The 19272-nt window shown below is 46.6% G+C and overlaps 1 protein-coding gene across 3 annotated transcripts in view; it reads right to left on the bottom strand.

The window, feature by feature from the left end:
* SPATA13 (spermatogenesis associated 13) overlaps positions 1-19272 on the bottom strand; it is a 223889-nt gene that overhangs the window by 91006 nt on the left and 113611 nt on the right. Inside the window, exon 1 of one of the 3 annotated variants that reach the window (XM_065901964.1) lies at positions 17034-17343. The exons of the other annotated variants lie outside the window; for them this stretch is intronic. The gene's annotated coding sequence lies outside the window, so the exon portion shown is untranslated. Of the gene's footprint in view, positions 1-17033; positions 17344-19272 lie in introns of those variants that run through there. 3 annotated transcript variants of the gene reach the window in all.

Below are 19272 nucleotides of genomic sequence, written 5' to 3'. Positions count from 1 at the left end.
GCAGCACCCCAGATAACTAGAAATGAAGGTTTTGACAAAGTAAGAGATACAGCTTAAGGAAGGATAAAGACAGGACCATCAAATCACAGCACTGAAGTTGCACTAAACTCATCTTCCCACTAAGGGCAGGGGAGGAAGCTGCCTGCCTCTAAGAGCCTCAGGCAGGATCCTAGAGAGAGGTGGCAGGTCACCCAGCCTGGACTCCTTCACAAGGCAGGATTCCTCCTACAGGGAAGAAAAACCCACAGAGGAGTTTTCCATAAGTAGGTGAATAATTTCAACACAGCCTTTCACTCGGGCATTTACTGACTGCCAGGCTATACAAGGGTCTCATGAGGAATATGAGCGCATCATCCCGGAGCCTTCAGCTCCTCCTAAAGGCCAGTGGCTGTGCTCCGCACTCCTCTGCAGAACCTCTCTGAATTCTCAGTGGAGCCCAAGGAAGCAGGTCCCCATCCTGGGCATCAGGTGAGGAAGCAGGGGGACGCAGGCCCAGACCGGCTGATTCTGCAGCCCATGACCTCTGGCATCTCCTCAAGGGAAAATGAAAGTCTTCTATAAGAGCTTCCAGAGACATTCCAAGGAATTATTAGGGGAAAAAAAAAAAAGAATGCTCTTTGTCAGAGAATTTAATAAGGAAAAATTTCAGCTAATCAGCCATTAAAATTAAGATATTGAACCAAATCATCTATTATTTCAAATACATATTAGAACATGGTTATTTATTAGAGAAATATTAAATATGTATATTAAATATGGCTAATATCAGCTTCATTCTCTAAAAGGAGCTTAAGCCATCAGGTATAAGTCATTATTTAGTGGTGCTAATAGCACAAACTACTGGGGGTTTTGGGGGAAAAGAGGAGTGACTGTTGGTGGGCATGATGATTTCTTCTTGTGTTCTAAAATTGACTGCAGTGATGACTGGCATGATTCTAGATATACTAAAAACAATTCCTCACTTTAAATGGATGAGAGGTAAGGTATGTCAATTATATATATATATTTTTAATTGAAGTATAATCATGTTGATCAAACCAGTCAATCCTAAAGGAAATAAACCTTGAACATTCATTGGAAGGACTGATGCTGAAGCTGAAGCTCCAATACTTTGACCACCTGATGCGAAGAGCCGACTCACTGGAAAAGACCCTAATGTTGGGAAAGACTGAAGGCAGGAGGAGAAGGGGACGACAGAGGATGAGACGGTTGGATGGCATCATCGACTCAATGGAGCAAAACCTGGGAGATGGTGAAGGACAGGGAAGCCTGGCATGCTGCAGTCCATGGGGTCACAGCAAAGAGTCAGACATGACTGAGCAACTGAATGACAACAGTTGTGTTTATTTCAAGTGCAGAGCAAAGTGATTCCACGATATACATATATACCTACTCTTTTTCAGATTCTTTTCCCTTACAAGTTATTACAAAATATTGAGTATTATTCTGTGTGCTACACAGTAGGTCCTTGTTGGTTATCAATTTTATACACAGTAGTGTGTGTACGGTGTATGTATACGCGGTACGTCTTAGATAAATCAGGTGACTTCCTGGAGCCTCACTGTCCACTGTCTGTGCAGTGACTCTGGATGAGGACAATTGTATATATGCCAAGTATACTTCACAGAGCTGTTTAAAAAAGCAGCAAGTGAGGCTGCTGGCTTTGCTGTGGTGTCAATTCATTCCTTTTTTAAATTTTTATTTCATGTGGATTATAATTGATTAACAGTGTGGTGTTAGTTTCAGGCGGACGGTCAATTCATTCTCTTTTTACTTTTATTTTTAATCAGAGGATAATTGCTTTACAACATTGCGTTGGCATCTGCCATACAACAACGTGAATCAGTCATAAGTATACATTGGTCCCCTCCCTCTTGAACCTCCTCCCCCCACCTCCCTCCCCATCCCACCCCTCTAGGTTATCACAGAGCACCAAGCTGGGCTTCCTATACGACACAGCAGTTTCCCACTGCCTATCTATTTCACACGTGGAAGTGCACGTATATCAGTGCTACTCTCTCCATTCATCCCTCCCTCTCCTACCCCTGCTGGGTCCACAAGCCTGTCCTCTGCGTCTGCATCTCTATTCCTGCCCAACAGCTCTCGCTCCCCTGGAGCTCACAGACTAGAGATGACAACGGAAACACCCGTGACCAAGTAGGGAGGAGGGAGTCCCTCATCACCACCCAGATTCACTGCACAGACAGAGGACAACGAGGCTCCAAGAAGTCACCTGATTTGCCCAAGGCTCACCGTGTCAGTCAGGCCAATGGATGTATGCCCAAGCTGTCATAAGGGCCTTTGATCTCTCTCTTCCAAATATCTCTAAGAACTTGATGTCATAGTAAAGTAACGGTGAATCAGGGGAGCAAAGCAGAGTCCATCCCGCTCGGCTGTGATTAACTGAGAAAGAATAAAAGCAGTCGACTAGAGCATTTCCCACTTCTTTTTATACTAGGAAGAAAGAGGATGTTCCTTAATGAAATGATAAAAAATAAAGTTTGAGCCTGTTATTTTCAACCGTTGATAGCTCATCAACCAATCATCTACCATTTATTTAGATACATGGAGCTTTCTTAGAGACTTAGCAGGAAACACAGTAATGAAATTAAAGAGCGACAAGGTGAGAGAAAGAAGACAGGACCTTATCCAGGGATCACGCCAGGTTCCTGTGTGCTTAATCTGTCCTTGGACTGGCCTGGCCCCATTAATCAGAGCCAGTGGTTTTCTGGGAAATAACATGCTTTTGTGATCTGAAAAAGAGATACTAGAGGGAAACTATGATGTCATAGGGAAAAGGACAGCAAACACTGTGATAAATTTAACTGCATTTTCTCACTTCTTGTTGTGTTACATGTAATAGAGTAAGGTCTTTGCTGCCCTTCTGTAACTGTACCTGGTTAAACAGGTTAAACTAACGGGTGTGTTTACAAAACGACATGGGGTAACCTCAGTATTGACACTGATACCAGATCTGTTTGTACTTAAATCCAACAGCACTTCTGTAGATATTCTTTATATAGTTATGTTACTGAAAAAATTATTTTTTTCAGTACATAAATTTTTTTTTTACTATACATGGAAGCTTCTATTTCTGAAGAAACAAGACATAAAAACGGATACAGAGTATAAAATTTATACTTGGCCTCTATTTTTATAACAATCAGATTGAAGAAAGAAAAAGTAGACTTTTTCTTTCCAGACTCCCTGCAAATCCAGACTCCCTGCACCTACTTCAGTGTGTGGCACTTGGGAGACCTGCAAGAAATGCCAGGTTTTTAACTGAATGTGACTCTACAGCAATGTAATAAAAATAGTTTCTCCACATGGTACACTTAATATTGTTGCTCAAATTTAAGTTGTGTCATCTGAAACTAAAATAATCTTCAAAATTTAATTTACTCTTCGGTTTCCCAGTAATCAGTCTTTATGGAAGCCATTGAGATTTCTAGGTTTTCTTCTGTGGGAGAATAAAAAATACTTGAGTCCATGTCTCTCTAGTTAATTTTTATATTCTCAAGAACTAGCACCACGTCTGGAACAGAGGTATTACTCAACATGTTTTTCAGAATAGATTAAAAATATAGTTTTGAATTAATAACCCACCACTCTGCTCTAGATCTAATTAAAGATTGAATACTTAGTAAGCAGTGAGTTAGTTAACTAATAAATACTAATCAACAAGAAGAAATCTAACCAATCTTGAAATACCTCCAGTCCTGGTCAGCAACTCCAGCTATCTGACCTCTGATTTTGATTGAGATCTAGGATATGGTTTTCGTCAAACTTTCTAATCCTAACACAACAGTGTAATGAAATGGTCCTCTGGTACCACATTTCCAATAGAGAATATAAACTCTACCCTCCCCTTGGATGGTTGTCAAAGTTGCCCTAAATTAACAATATGGATTGTTATGGATTTTCAGTCCCCTTATTTTTACCAAAAAATATGAATTAAAATTCTTCACTGTCTAATCCTCATTCCCCTTTCCTCACCAGAAAAAAAACAAAAACAATTACTATTAACATCACTGCAACAAAATACTCCATTTCAGGATTAAAAGCATTAACCGACAGGATTAGAAAGGCATAGTACACTCCACCCTACAACAGCAGAATATATTCTTCTTATATGCACATGGAACATAGATCAAGATAGACAATATCCCGGACTGTAAAACCAACTTCAAAAATGCTTAACTGAAATCATACAGAATGCATTCTCCAACCATAAGCGAATAAACTGAAAATCAAAAAAACAGATGTGAGGAAATTTTCCAAACATCTGGAAACTAAACACAGTTTTAAATAACCCACAGGTCAAAGAGGAAGTCTAGAGAGGAATTGAAAAAAGACATTTAACTGAATGAAAATAAAAATTAAATGTGACATATCAAAATTTACAAGACAGAGCTAAAGCAGTGCTCTGAGGAAAATTTATAGCATTAAATAAATACATAAGAAAATAAGAAAGAACTCAAATCAGTAGTCTAAATTCCCACTTCAAGAACCTAGGAAAAAAGCAAAATAAACCCAAAGCAAGCAAAAGGAAAGAAATATCAGTAACAAAGGTAAGAGCAGATATAAAAGAAAGCAGATAAATAGCAAGAATCAGTAAAACTAAGAGGTAGTTCTTTTAAAAGATTAATAAAGTCAACAAACTTCCTAAAAGATTGACTAAGGGGGAAAAAAGATAGAAGAAACAATATACCAATATTAGGAATGAGATGAGATAGTACTATCCTCCCTGCAGACATCAAAAAGATAGTAAGAGAGTACTCTGAACAACTCTACACACAAAAAATTGGACAACTTAAAGAAAATGGATCACATGCTCAAAAAACAAAAACTACCACATCTAATACAGTATGAAATAGATAACTTCAACAGATATTCACCATTATGGAAACTGAATTTGTCATTTCAAAATTAAGACGAAATCTCACTGAAGAATTTTACCAAATGTTTAAAAAAGACCTAACATTAATTCCATCCTTTGTCACCCAGGAAATGAAAGGCATTTTCCATTCATTGTATGAAGCTAGTATTATCCTGATACCAAAATCAGATAAAGATAGTACCCTACAACACTACCAAAACCAACCAAACAAAAACCCAGCTACAGACTAAGATCTCTCATTAATATAGACATAAGAACACTTAATAAAACCTAAGAGACTATGAGTGAGTGGAGTGAGTGAAGTTGCTCAGTTGTGTCTGACTCTTTGCAGCCGCATGGACAGTAGCCCACCAGGCTCCTCCATCCACAGGATTTTCCAGGTAGGAATACTGGAGTGGGTTGCCATTTCTTTCTCTAGGGATAGCAATATATAAAAATAATTATGCACACAATCAAGTGGGTTCCATTTGGGTTTATTCCAGGCATCCAAGACTAGTTCAATATTTGAAAAATTAATCAATATAATTCATTATATTAACAGGCTAAAAAATCATAATCATCTCAATTGATAGAGAAAACACTTGATAAAATCCAGTCATCATTAAAAAAAAAAGAGATCAATTTCCTCAACTTGATAAGGCACATCTGCCAACAACCTACAGCTAACATTATACTTAATTGTGAAAAGACAGGATGCCCTCTAAGATCAGAAAGCGGCAAGGACATTTGCTCTCACACTCTTATTCAACATAGTGCAAGAAGTTGTAGTCAGTTCAATAAGGCAAGAAAAGTAAATGAAAGGCGTACAGCTTAGAAAGAACGAAATTAAACCATCCCTTTTTGCAGACAACACAATTATCCACATTGAAAGTCTGAGGGAATCCACAAAAAAAACCTAGAACTAATCAGCGAGCTCTACAAGGTTATATAATACAAGTCAAACACACACACACAAATTTTTTTTACTGTATTTCTACATAGCAATGAACACATGGGCATTGGAATAAAAAATACAATACCATTTACGAGTGTTCAAAAGTGAAATCTATGCAAACATGAACAGAAACTACATGGTTAAAACTGCACAGTGATGATGAAAAAAATGGAAGACTGGAAGATTCAAAATAGTAAAGATGCCAGTTCTCCCCAAATTCTAGCAGATATGAGAAGATTATTCAAAAATTTATATGAAAGCAAAAGGAACTAGAATAGCTAAAACAATGCTGAAAAAGAATAAACTGGGATGAATTGGTCCGCCCAATTTCAAGACTCAAACCTATAGTAATCAACACTGTGATGTTGGCCGAGACACATAGCTCAATGCAACAGAAAGGAGAACTTAGAAACAGACCTACACAAATATGCCCAACTAAATTTTGATAAAAGTGCAAAAGTCACTGAATAGAAAAGGCATAGCCTTTCTAACAAAAAAGGGGGCTGGAGCAATTAGACATCTACAGGCAAAAACCACAAACAAACAAAAATCTCACAAAAAAATACAACCTACATCTCACACCTTATACAAAAGCTAACTCAAATGAGTCATTGACTTAAATGTAAAACTATAAAACTTAAAAAACAATAGAAGAAAATCTTCAAGATCTAGGGCTAGGCAAAGAGTTCTTAGACTTGACACCAAAACCATAATCCATAAAAAAGGAAAATCAATCAATAAATTAGACTTCATCAAACTGAGAACATATTTGCAAGCCACACATATCTAAAGAAGTAGTATCTTCAGAGAAGTGTGTTGAGTAAGCAAAGCAATACCTAACATACAGTATGATTCCAATTTTACAATATTTTTTAAATAAAATTATATGCAGGAAGAATTAGTGGTTGCTAGAGGCGAAGGAAGGAGCAGGGGCAGGAGGGAAGTGGGTGTGGATATAAACGGACAACACAAGGAACCCTCTTGGTGATAGAAATGCTATTTATCTTCAGGTAGCAAGGTCAACGGGCTTCCCACGTGGCTCAGTGGGTAAAGAATCTGCCTGCCAATGAAGAAGATGCAAGAGACGTGGATTCAATCCTTGGGTTGGGAAGATCCCCTGGAGCAGGGCATGGCAACCCACTCCAGTATTCTTGTCTGGAGAATTCCACGGACAGAAGAGCCTGACAGGGGATAGTCCATAGGGTCGCAAAGAGTGAAACATGCCTGAAGTGACTGAGCATCCATGCACGCACATCAATGTCAATATCCCAGCCATGATGTTGTACACATCAAATAAATATCACTGCGTTATACCATGCATGTGAATCTACAATAATTTCAGCTTTTTAAAAAACCTTAATCTTAAAGATTAACAAGAATGTAAAACTCCCCACGAATAGAATTCCATACTGACAGAACTGTCAAATCCCCACTCTTTTCTGCCAACTCTTGCCTCTTGTGTGTCAGATTTTGATTCTTAACAAAGTCACTCCAGCTAAAGAAAACTATCTACACACCAAAGCTGAGTCTTCCATACAATCAGGCACCAGGATCTGGGTATTTTACAGAGACCTTCCTGACTGTGCAAACCTCGTGACTGACGGAGGCAGGTTCAGCAAGAGAGCCCAGGACAGGTGCCAGAAGTGTCTGAGTTCCCGCGTAGACAGCAGCAGGTGGACGTGGCCACCTCCACAGGGAAGCAGCAGGTTCTGAGACCAAGGCCACCGCTTCCCCATCTCCCTCCGCCTCTTGCCGAGGCAACGCTGAGTATACAAGGGCCTTTGCACTCTGAAAGCAACAGAGCTGCTGCCCTGAGACCAGGAACCACGCAGATCCCCTCCTGAGCCTTTAGCGAATGGATCCTGATGCAGGTCTGAAGTTCCCTCTCTTCTGAGGTGGAAGCTGTAGGCTCCTCCCAATGGGGAAAATATCTTTCCATCTAAAAGACCATGAGAAACGTGGTCCAAGCTAACTGAGTCCTGCAGCTGTGAGTCTGTATGAGGAAAAGAAAGATTCACTGACAAGGCATGTAGAATATGCATGGCTAGTCATCTCTAGAAACAATCCCATAAAAGAAACTCTCCTGTTTGAAAGAAAGGTGTGTGCATGCCTGCGTGCTCAGGTGCTCAGCCGTGTCTGACTCTTTGTCACCCCACGGACTGTAGCCCGCCAGGCTCCTCTGTCCATGGGAGTCTCCAGGCAAGAATACAGGAGTGGGTCCCCATTTCCTTCTCCAGGGGATCTTCCCAACCCAGGGATCAAACCCACATTCTCTGCATTGGTAGTTGGATTCTTTACCAACGAGCCACTAGGGAAGCGACATACATAAAGAGCCATAACACTCATGAAACCAGTGTGGTTTTTGTTTTTTTTTAATCCTCTCTCAATAATGCAAACCAAAGTGCTTCCCAGGTCTCTTCAGTTGAGCTGCAAGCATACACAGAGAAGTGGCTGCCCAGGTCCGGGTGACAAGGGACCAGAAACCCTCCTGTTGAGCCAACCTTCTGTTTCTCCTGGATTGATCTGCACAGATAGCCACTATCTTCATCTCAGAAGATGAGTGTTCCAACTGACACAAAGACTTCTTAAAAAATTCCCAGCCAGAGAAAAACAGATGCACTGTGTGGAGAAAAAGACCTGCTTCTATGGAATCGACTTTCCAGGAAAGCCTAGAAACAGTGCTGTCTGCTGACAATGGCATTTCCTCCTTCCTTAGAGACGACTCATCTCAGCAGGAAAGAAAAACCAGGAGAGATTGGTTGTATTCACCCACAAAAATAAAAACAGGCTATTAAAGCCCTAGAGGAGAAAACAAGCAAAACTGTAATTGTCTACTGGGACAACACAAATTCAGTAATCCAGCATGCACCAGAATTTAATAAGCCATTTTGCTTCAGAATAATTGTTGCATGGGGTTTGATTTAATTAATCTCAGCAGGCTTGGAAACAGCCCCCAGGAAGTCAATGTGATAAACCCCCTTGGACGTGCTGGTATGTCAGGGCGCCACAGACTCACACCTTCAGGCAGCAGCAAGGGCGCTGTGCACTCTGACCCACCCACTGCCAGCCTTGAAATGCCAGGACATGCATGCATCCCTGTCCCACGTGAAGGTTTCGGGCGAGCACCAACTCAGGGCGAGCACCTTGGATGAGGGTCAGAGTAGGAACAGAGACCAGGAAAAGCAGAGAGAAACGCTGCTTCCTCCTACAGGTGATCAGAAAGAAGGTCTACCGAGTTCTCTAAGCCTGAGTATTTTCTCCTAATTTTGAGTCGAGCCACAGGAAGCCCTGACCCACAGCAGGGGAGGAGAGCATAGACAGATAGAGCATCTCCACCCTTCTCCAGGGCTCCCCATCCCCGGTGGTAGAAAAGTCTAGCCTGAAAGAGAGCCCGGAGAAGGTCACCCTACATCGCCGCCCTCCCACCCAGCACACAGATCTAGGAGAGACGGTGAGACTGCAGGGAAGGATTAGTGGAGACTGGGAAGGGCCTCCCCATGGCTGGAACCACGGCTGCGTTTAGGAATGGCCCGTCCTTCCATCTCAATGAGCACCGTCATCATCCATGAGCACAAGACACTCTGCCGGGCACATGGCATTTCAAGAGCTGCATCTGGACACAGGTGGCTCAACCCTGAGCAGAACGGTTGACCCCGATGCTGGTGGGTGAGGACAACTACTGAAAATACAAATTGACTTCCCTGATGGCCCAGTGGTTAAGGCTCTGCACTTCCACTGCAGGAGGCATGGGTTCGTGCCCTGGTCAGGGAGCTAGGATTGCACATGCCTTGAGGTTAAAAAACGAAGAAAAAATATGAATAGGATCCCATCAGTCATTCAGATTCCACAAGCTGCAAGTTTACAAGTCAGTCATCCTCCTCGCCCCTTGCCATGGCTTTTCATCAAAAAATGAATCTTCAGAAGAAGCTACCACTTTCCTTATTCAGAACCCCACAGCTTCATTTCTCAGGGATGCCAGGCGTCTCAACCTGACTTAGGCTCAAGGATACACTGACTCAGCACAGCACGTGTGTGGGCCCCACCCTAGACACACACACACATACACACACACACACACACACACACACACACACACACACCCCCCAGAGGTCACCACCAAGAACTGGAGCTGGGCCATAACGGTGAAGTCCCCCACGCTTTTCTGGGAAGTGCGGGACACCATGGTCCTGGCAGAGAGGCCTGAGGACGCAGAGGGATGATCTAACGCCAGCGCTGGACTCAACTTGATAAAACAAGCAGGCTCTTCAGTAAGACGGGCCACTCAATCCACTCTGGGGAGTTTAGGTTTGTTTCAGAAAAGTCAAAGGTAGAGAAAGCAGGCCTGGGAGATCTTAGAACAGACCATTTTAAAGAACACTGTTGACTTTTCCCATGTATTCTGGGTTATTTCTTAACCTCATATTTTTAAAATTAAAACACAGTTTTAACTTTTCTCATTTTAAAAATCTAACCCTTTTGAATATAATTGAAGCTGTAGATATTCATATATTCCCTCCTCCTTTATTGTTTCAAATGAGGGGTTGGGGATGTTATTTGAGAAGGATTCATGGAACATTGAAGCCAAGGCAATTCCTGTGAAGGCCTGTATTTCTAAAGGCTATTCAGCCCGTGGGTAACACCAGTGATAATGCTAAGGCCACACAATGGAGGCTAGTCTTTACCATAATACTGAGCCACTTGTGTGCCGGCCACACAAAAGTTTCCCTAGTGGTAGATTTTCACTTAGTCCTCGGGCAGCGGAACAAATAGAGTGAATCAATTATTTCTATTTTCAACACAGATTTAAATGTACTCCGGCCAACCTAAAGAGTAAACATCAGCTCCCTATATACCCTGCACAGCAAAAAACAAAACCAAACACAGAATCTAACTTTTCCACAGAGACAGAACAAATCATAAACCTGAGATATGAATTCTCCTATTTCTTGTTTCTTTAATTGATTTAACCAAACCACTAGGACGGACTCTAGACTAAAAGAAATGAGAAACCCACAGACCTTACACTGGATGGTGGATTTCATCCTGAGAGTACTAACTATGATCTCCAGCCCCAGGCAAACTGGATTTTAATAACTGGTGGGGATATTTTAGGATAATTGCTACACGGGGTTTGATTTAATTAATCTCAGCAGGGTTCAAAGAAGGCCCATGGAGTCAACATGAAAAATGTCCTTCAGATGTTCTATTATTACAAGTGGGGTGATTACATCACCAAAAGGTATAGAGCAGGCTGCAGCTATAAACTGAAACCTAAAGAAACGCCTTCTACATGGTGATAGGTATGCTTGTCCTTCCACAGGAAAGAGGGGATGAAACCATCAGCTCAGGCTCGATGCAAAGCAGATGCCCATCAACAGCTATTGAATTAACAGTGAATGAAGGCTGAAAGAATATGTGTGACGGGGCACAGTATGCAGAAAGGTCATACGTTGTTTAAGTAACTGCCAGAAATACACAATTTATAATATGACATTTAGATCCGAGAAGACAGTCTGGCATAAAGACAGAGAGGGAGATGTTTGGTGTGTTCAGGTGTAAAGACCAAGTCTGGAGGTGTTTGGTGTGTCTGAAAACAGGCGTCTGGGTACAAATGACAGATTAGGGCAGGGTCAGAACCCCGGGGTCGGGGCGGGGGGGAGCATTCTTACTGGAAAGCACTGCGCCTTCATGAGTTTAGAATCTGGTTATATTTCAAAGTCAAGTTGTTCTGTACAGAGGATGGAAGACGGTGCCAGTGCTGGGAAGGTGGGCCGGGGGTGGGGGCCTGTGTGCTCTGCTCACATAAGACCTCTGCAGTCCTGCCTGGAGGAGGCTCAGAGTCAGACCTGGAGATGCACTCAGAATAAGATGGAACCACCAGGAGAGCCCCAAACCAACAGGCCCTCAACAACTAGCAAGTATTCACGGAACAAGCGACAATGTCTGCGCATTCTCCCCATCCCATCACAAAACCATCAGAGCCTCCCCTCCCCAGCTGAAAAGTGCCAGGACCTCTTCTGAGCACCCTGTAAGAATGGACTCTCCCATCCTCATGGCAGTCTGTGATCAACTTCATTGCCCCTGAACAATCTAACACTATTTGGGGGTGGGAGAAGGCATCAACCTTTCCGAAAGACCCCCAGGTAATTGCAACACCCAAGAAAGTCTGAACCACTCAGTGAAGAGATGAATACCACTATCTACACTGTTCAGAAAGGCAACTGAGGCAGAGAGGTCAAGGCCACCCCAAAGTCACACAGCTGGCAAGCAGCAGAGTTGGGACCTGAACCGTTTATCTGATGACCTTGAAACACTAGGAAATCATGTCAGGGAGCAGTGTTGTAGAAATAGTCTACGTCACTAGTAGGGATGAAATGAAGCAGGGTGGGTACGGCAGTTGTGTGAACGTACAGAAACAGAAGGACGGTGGGCGGCGGATCCCAGGGAGAGGTCTGACCACGCAGGAATATGGTTCCAGATCTTTGAAGGAGCAATGAAGAGCTGCTGTTTTTCATACATTCTAGAGCGCTGGTTCTCAAACTAGCATGCAAGAAAGTCACCTGGAAGGTGTTAAAATACAGACACACACCCCTGAGCCTCTGATTCTGGGGGCTTCCAGGGGGAAAGTCCTAGAATTTGCTTTTCTAACAAATACCCGGGAGATAGTGACTCAGAACCACTGCTCTGGGCACACGGTGACGGTAATGAATGAAGGGCCCCTCAATTCTAGGGGCCACTCAGAATTGTCTAAAGGTCCCTCATCACCGAACTGGGGTCTGTCTCCCCACCTCTTATTCTGTCCCCAGAGGCTGGAATGCCTCCCTCTGTCAGCCCCTTCCCCAACCTGAGCATTCCTGTTCAGCCCAGGCTGTGGTTAGCACCTCCTCCAGGAAGGCTTCCTGGATCCTAGGCTTCTCATGGACTCTCCTAAACACCCTCCCTGCAAATTGACCCCTCACCTGCTATGGGTCCCAAGACTTTCACACGCCAGCCTCTCACCCCAGAAAGTGTGTGAACTTCGCTGACAGTAGGGATGTTCCTAGCATCCAGCATATAAACTCTTGAAGCCACAGACTCCCAACACCCCAAGTGGACAGGTTTCTACACCTACAGGTCAGTGGTTTTAGGACTCCGACCTACTCTCTCTCTTTATACCTTGTATGTGGAGGTGACTGAGCAGGGCCTGACCCTGTTTAATGTAACTGAGGTGTAACTGTGATACTCCATGACAAGACTGCTTACTGCTCCTGTTATATGAACCACAATTTCCCTGAATGCCTGTGATCCAGGTTCTGCTACCAGGAGCACACCTCCTCCCTGACCTCCTGACCCCTCTGCTCTGACAGTAAAATCAGGGTTCTGCCCCCTGCACCTGCCCAGGATGCCAAGCAAAGACCCTGGCTTCCTGTGAACTGCCTCCCGCCATGGCCACTTTCCAGGCTAGTCATTTCAGACCCGTGTGCTATTTTCTCTGAGGACAGCCTGCCAATCTCTGTAACAGAGCTAGTCAGGGAGGGAAAACGTTGGTCCCTCCCTTTCCCAGATTAGCCAGTGGGGTCATCTTAGAGCTCCCCAACTTCATGGCTAAACCCCAAGAAAAAATGGGGGCCCACCCAGATCTGGCCAGAGAAGATGTCCCGAGTCAGGCACTCGGTCCCTGAAATGACAGCGCTGAGCTCGCAACGCTTCCATGGTGACGTGGAAACAGGCAGAGGCTATTTCTGGCCAAGTAATCAGGTCCTCAAAGGTCCTAGAGAGGGGAGGGAACAGTCCTCTGTCTAGGATACCTGAAGATCACGAGCACAAGCTGAGGCATGGGGCGTTATCCGTGACCACAAGCGTTGACATGCCAACCATAGCAAATGGCCACAACCACGTTTGGACTACCTCTGTCTATCTGGGGCTCGCCACAGTTCCTGGCTTCCCCCAGTCAGCAAGCATACCCCTGGTCCAGGAGGGAGATGAACGAGGGTGCCCGGAAACCCCCCAAGGCCCCACGCACCACTTTGTATCCCCACCTTGGCTTGGCTTTGTATCCCCACCTTGGCCTCGTAAAAGGCCCTGAGGACACTGCTGCAGAGGGAGCTACAAGCTTCAGAGGAGACACGCTGGAGATGCATGCATGTGGGTCTCCTGAGCCAGGCAGCCCCAGGTTCAAACCTCAGCCTTGACTCGTCCTATGGGGCTATAGCCATGAACCTTGACGCCTTCACCTATGCAAAGGAGCTGTGAACCTAACCTGCTCTTCAGTTACACAGTCCTCATCCAAACCACAGGACACAGACACGTCTCATCAGTTCTCCCAGGGACGCACAGACCCACCCATCTCATTCGGGAACATCAGAGAGAAGTTAATTACATGCAACATACACCTGAGGGCATCAGGACTGGATTCTGTCAAGAACGGCAGATATGGAATGGTTGAGCAATCGTGGGGAGGCAGCACCTTCCAGGTTCCCCGAGGGCTCCTGGAGAAAGAGGTGAACCGGACAGCAGGGAGCAAAGCTGGGAACTGGGGACACAGACAGGAGTCCCAGGTCAGTGGGAGAGACGGGTAGTCAGGGCCGGGCCAACACAGACACAGGCTCCCTGTTAACTCTAAGGGAACCACGTGAGTACTAATGCCTTTCTACTAATGCAAGTAGAAAACGCAATCCAACATTCCAGTTACTGATTCTGAAACTGCCATGGATTGTACAATGTGCCTCTAGAAAGCAGTGTACGTTTGGTGTTCCTGCCTGATGTTCCGGAAAACAAAAAATACTTGAATTTATACTTCTGTGTTTTTATGATCCCATGTATGCCATTACAAATCTCAGAAGCAAATATTCTTAAAATGTTTAATTTTCAGACAAAAAAAAAAAAAGAGCCCACAGTGTGGGTGGCAGAGGTGTGGGGGGTGTGGGGGCGGAGGGCAGCACTCGGCTGCTCCGCACAGCAGGTCTCTAAGAGGCCACCCCGCCAGGCTGCAGAGCCAGGCATGGAGAGTCTGGCCCAGCAGCCAGCAGGTCGGGCATCTAGGGCCAGCCCTACCCGTCTGGCTGCCTCCCTTTGACATGTCATTTTATTTCTCTGGGCCACGGTTTCCTCATCTGTGGAATATAAGGTCCCTTCTAGCCATTGAAGCAAAAAACTTTCCCAAGACTCTGCTTCAGCATCAGCAAAAGAACAAATACTTTTCTACAACTCACAGGAAGGCGAAGGAGATATCCAAACAAGGCTTTAAATTGTACAATGAAATGGAAACAAACTAGACTCACAGCATCACAGGGCGCTCAAGGACCCCGAAGCTCTGGCCAGCTAAAGTGAAACTGACCTCTCACTGTAGGGGCGGAGCAGCCGGCAATGGTCTTGGCGTGAAGCTTTCTCGAGCTCTCCTGTAGCCAAGGGGGCCAGCACTCCCTTCAGGAAAGCCAGCTAGAGGCCAGTCCAGGCAGTATCTCCGTCTTTTTGAAGGACGGGAGACAACAGCTTTTCCCCACATGCAACCTTACAGGTACAGCTATTAAGCCCTCCACTGCTGTAAACGGCAGACTAAATAAAACATACAAATAATGACCTCATTTCCAAAGCCAGATCCCAACCCATGTCTGAGTCCAAAAGTTGCTGTGGTGAGAAGAGGGGCTCTGGGCCTGGTATTTCACTTCTCCAAGCCTCCCTTTATCCATCTGTAAAAAGGGGCAAGGAATGCATCGATGTTACAGGGATGTGAGGATTCGTGAGCTATTACTGCATGTACGTTCCTCAGAAGGGTGCCTGGCTCCTTGTAAGTGCTCAGTAACTGCTACCTAACATTCATATCAATATAAGTATCAACACAGCCAGAGAACTTGTCTACGGGTGGTACTACTTCAGCGAGAACACACACACAACCAGGAGCAGGAAAGGAGATCCTTGAATCCACAGCAATCCTGGGGAAGCTGCCGCCTCCTCCTGACACTTTCCGACATTCTGAAATAAAGACGTCTGCCAGGTGATGGGGGACTGACTGGAAGAGAAAAAATGGACAGAGGGATGGCGATGCAGGAGAAAAATCAGCAACCAAAGGAACTGAAACAAAGTGTGCACTGGAGGAGGGAAAAGCACAGGGAGAAACAGGTAAAACGTAGGCAGAAGACAGAGGAACCTAGGCAGAAAGACAGACCAGGAGCATGGTGGGAGGAGAATGGCTGATCTGGGGACCAAGGCAGGTGGGTGAAGATGAGAATGCTGGGTAAGAAACAGTCACATAAAACTCTAAAGGGTGGGGGCGGGGGCAGAGGACAAGGTTCAGAACTGGGAGGCACAGACAACAGGTCCCCAGGACACTGCAGGGAGGAAGGCTGGTAGAAGGGGGACACAGAAAAGGAGTGTTTGTCAGGAAGTGGGGGTGGGGGGATGCGGAATAAAACAGGTAACGTTTCTATGCCTGCTAGAGAAGGCGAGCACAGAACTTGGGGACTTGGCAGGGATATAACAGGGTAGTAAACACCAGGCACGGAAAATGACCTGAGACGCGGGAGCGCGACGACAGGACCGGCGCGTGATACACGAATTCAGACGGCCTTGGTAACAAGTGCTAAATAAACTCAAGTTATTCTTCTATTGATCGACAAGACTGTCCAGGGCTGGGAAGCAACTGACCGAGAGAGTTTTGAGAGTTTTGTTTGTCTGCTTGGTTGGTTTGGCTCTTTTTCCGCACCTGGAGGGGTTGGGGGAGGGCATTGCTCCGGCTCTGAGACAGCACAGCCAGATGGTGACCGTCCGCTCAGGTCACCCGAGTTCCCCAGACGTGGGCTGTGACCCCTAGGGCTGGGGTACCAACTCCCCCCACCACGCCGACCACAGTGGAAGGAAAACGGCCCTGGAGCCCACCCCTCCAGCTCGGGATCCTGCCGCCTCTCTCGGGAGATGAGGCCCGGGGTACCAGGGAGCGAAGTTCTCCAGCGCATCCCCTGGGCGGCGCGGGCGCCCCGCGCCTTTGTCCCTCCCGCAGCCCGCGGCGGGTCAAGTCTCGGGGGTCCCCGGGCGCGCGGAGCTGGAGTCCCACTATCCCGGGCCGCCCGACCACGCAGCAAACGCACTGAGTGAACCTCACGTCCAGGCTGCGGGGCCGGCGTTGGGGTACCTCCGCTCCCGGATTCGGGCTCCCCGTGGATCACCCGGGCGCCGACGCTGCGGACCGCCGGCCCAGCGCCCCGTGCCCCGATGCGGCCTCACCTACAGCGGCCCCGCTCGCAGGAGCCTCCGAAGTCGGCCGATCCTAGACGTCCCGGCGACTTAGGATCAGTCCTTCCTGGCCCAGCGAAGCTCTGAGCACGCCGGGGTCTCGGAGAAGCCTCAGCTCCGGCGAACCGACTCTGGGCTGGCGGGCTCGGATGCGGCGCGAGGAGCGCGGCGCGGAGCACACCAGCCTCGGCCTCCCCGCCCAGGCCACGCCCCCATCCGGGCCACGCCCCCGTCCGGGCTCTTCTTCCGCCCCCAGGCCACTCCACGCCGTCTACTGGCCACGCCCCGCCCGGCCACGCCCCCGGCAGGGCTCTCCTTCCGCCCCGTTGGACCACGCCACGCCCTCAACTGGCCACGCCCATGCCCACGCCCCGCCCCTAGTCGGGCTCTCCTTCCACCTCCCCCAGGCCAGTCCACGCCACGCCTGTCCCCTGGCCACTGCTCAGGCTCAGCTTTGCCTCCTTGCTTCAGGCCACACCTCCAGTTTGGCCCCTAGACAACCCCCCCAGCCCCACCTCTATCCCTGGCCACCTTGGCAGCAGTCCCGCTACCCCCACCATTCTCCCAACCATTCCCAATCCCAGCCCCATCCACCACGAGGATATCCCATCACCGCGTCGAGCGGCCCTACTACACTGCCCGCCGACCCTAGCGCCTCTTCCCCTCGGCTACATGCCCCAGCCCTACTCCCTTCCGTCCGCAGCCAACGACTCCCCCCATACCAGCATCCCTAGCCCGGCCCCCCTAAGCTCGCCCCCCCCCACCCCCAAGAACTCCCCAGCCTCGCCTGGGGCCGAGGGAGCATATGCATCACCAGGGCCACTGCGGCCCGCAGCCCCCTGGCCCCATCTCTGCCCTGGAAGGAGGTCACTGCAGGCCAAGGCGCCCTGGCTGCCCTTTTCGAGGGGCGGGTGTTGGGGAGAAAACCCAGAATGAAGACTTTTAAACCTACCCACCCTCCAGGACACGCAGCAGGTCTTCCGTGGGCTGTGTGGGTGAACCCACTCAGGTTTCACCTTCCTGGTGGCTCAAGACTTAATCACTAATTTACGCAAAAACCACAGAGGCAAAGGCAACCCTCCAGCGCTAAGATCTGGGCCCTAAAACTTCCATGATTGTTTCCTGATGTGCACCTAATGGAATTCACAAAATAAACACGTTCTTTTAAAAACTGCCATCTTTTAGATGATTCATTTCAGTGGTTCTGTGTGCCAGCACTATTATTATAAACATGTGTTACTTTTATAATCAAAGAACAACCACCTCTATTAAAAAAACTAAAGAACATATAAAAATACTAAATTTCAAATGTGTGTGGTGTTCTTCGTCCTTCGGTGGTGTCTGACTCTGCAACCCCATGAACTGTAGCCTGCCAGGCTCTTCTATCCATGAGGATTCTCCAGTCAAGAGTACTGGAGTAAGTTGCCATGCCCTCCTCCAGGGGATCTTCCCGACCCAGGGATGGAACCCAGGTTTCCCGCATTGCAGGCGGATTCTTTACCATCAAAATTAATTCTATATATGCTTTCTTGAAGAGTGAAAAACTCTTCTGTGTGACACTCAAATGGTGGCTACATGTCCTTATGCATTTGTCAAAACCCAGAGAATATACAACACCAGGAGTGAACCCTTATGTACTCTTTCATCATAATCTATCAGTATTGGCTTATCGATTACAACCAATGTGCCACAATGAGGCAAGATGTGGGTAACAGGAGAAACTCGAGGGGAGGAGCTGAGGGAATCCATGCCAACTCTCCTTTCCTCTCAGTCTTTCTGTAAACTAAAAAAGCAGCCCATTAATTAAAGCACAGTCTTCCCTGGTAGCTCAGCTGGGAAAGCATCTGACTGCAATGCAGGAGACTCCAGTTCAATTCCTGGGTCAGGAAGATCCCCTGGAGAAGGGATAGGCTACCCACTCCAGTATTCATGGGCTTCCCTGGTGGCTCAGGTGGTAAAGAATCTGCTTGCATTGTGGGAGACCTGGGTTTGATCCCTGGGCCCCGGGAGAAGAGCATGGCAACCCTCTCCTTCTTGCCTGGAGAATCCCCATGGACAAAGAAGCATGGCGGGCTGCAGTCCATGGGGTCACAAAGAGTTGGACATGATTGAGCGACACAGCTCACCAATTAAAGCACACATACCAAAATATTAATGGTCATTATCTCTGAGTTGTGGGAATATGAGCAAATCTTTGCTATTGCTTGGATCTTTATTGAAATTCTCCAAA

The sequence above is a fragment of the Muntiacus reevesi genome, chromosome 11, assembly GCF_963930625.1.
Source record: "Muntiacus reevesi chromosome 11, mMunRee1.1, whole genome shotgun sequence".
Taxonomy (NCBI): Eukaryota; Metazoa; Chordata; class Mammalia; order Artiodactyla; family Cervidae; genus Muntiacus; species Muntiacus reevesi.
The sequence above is the reverse complement of the archived record's forward strand: the minus strand, read 5'-3'. Positions and strand labels throughout refer to the sequence as shown.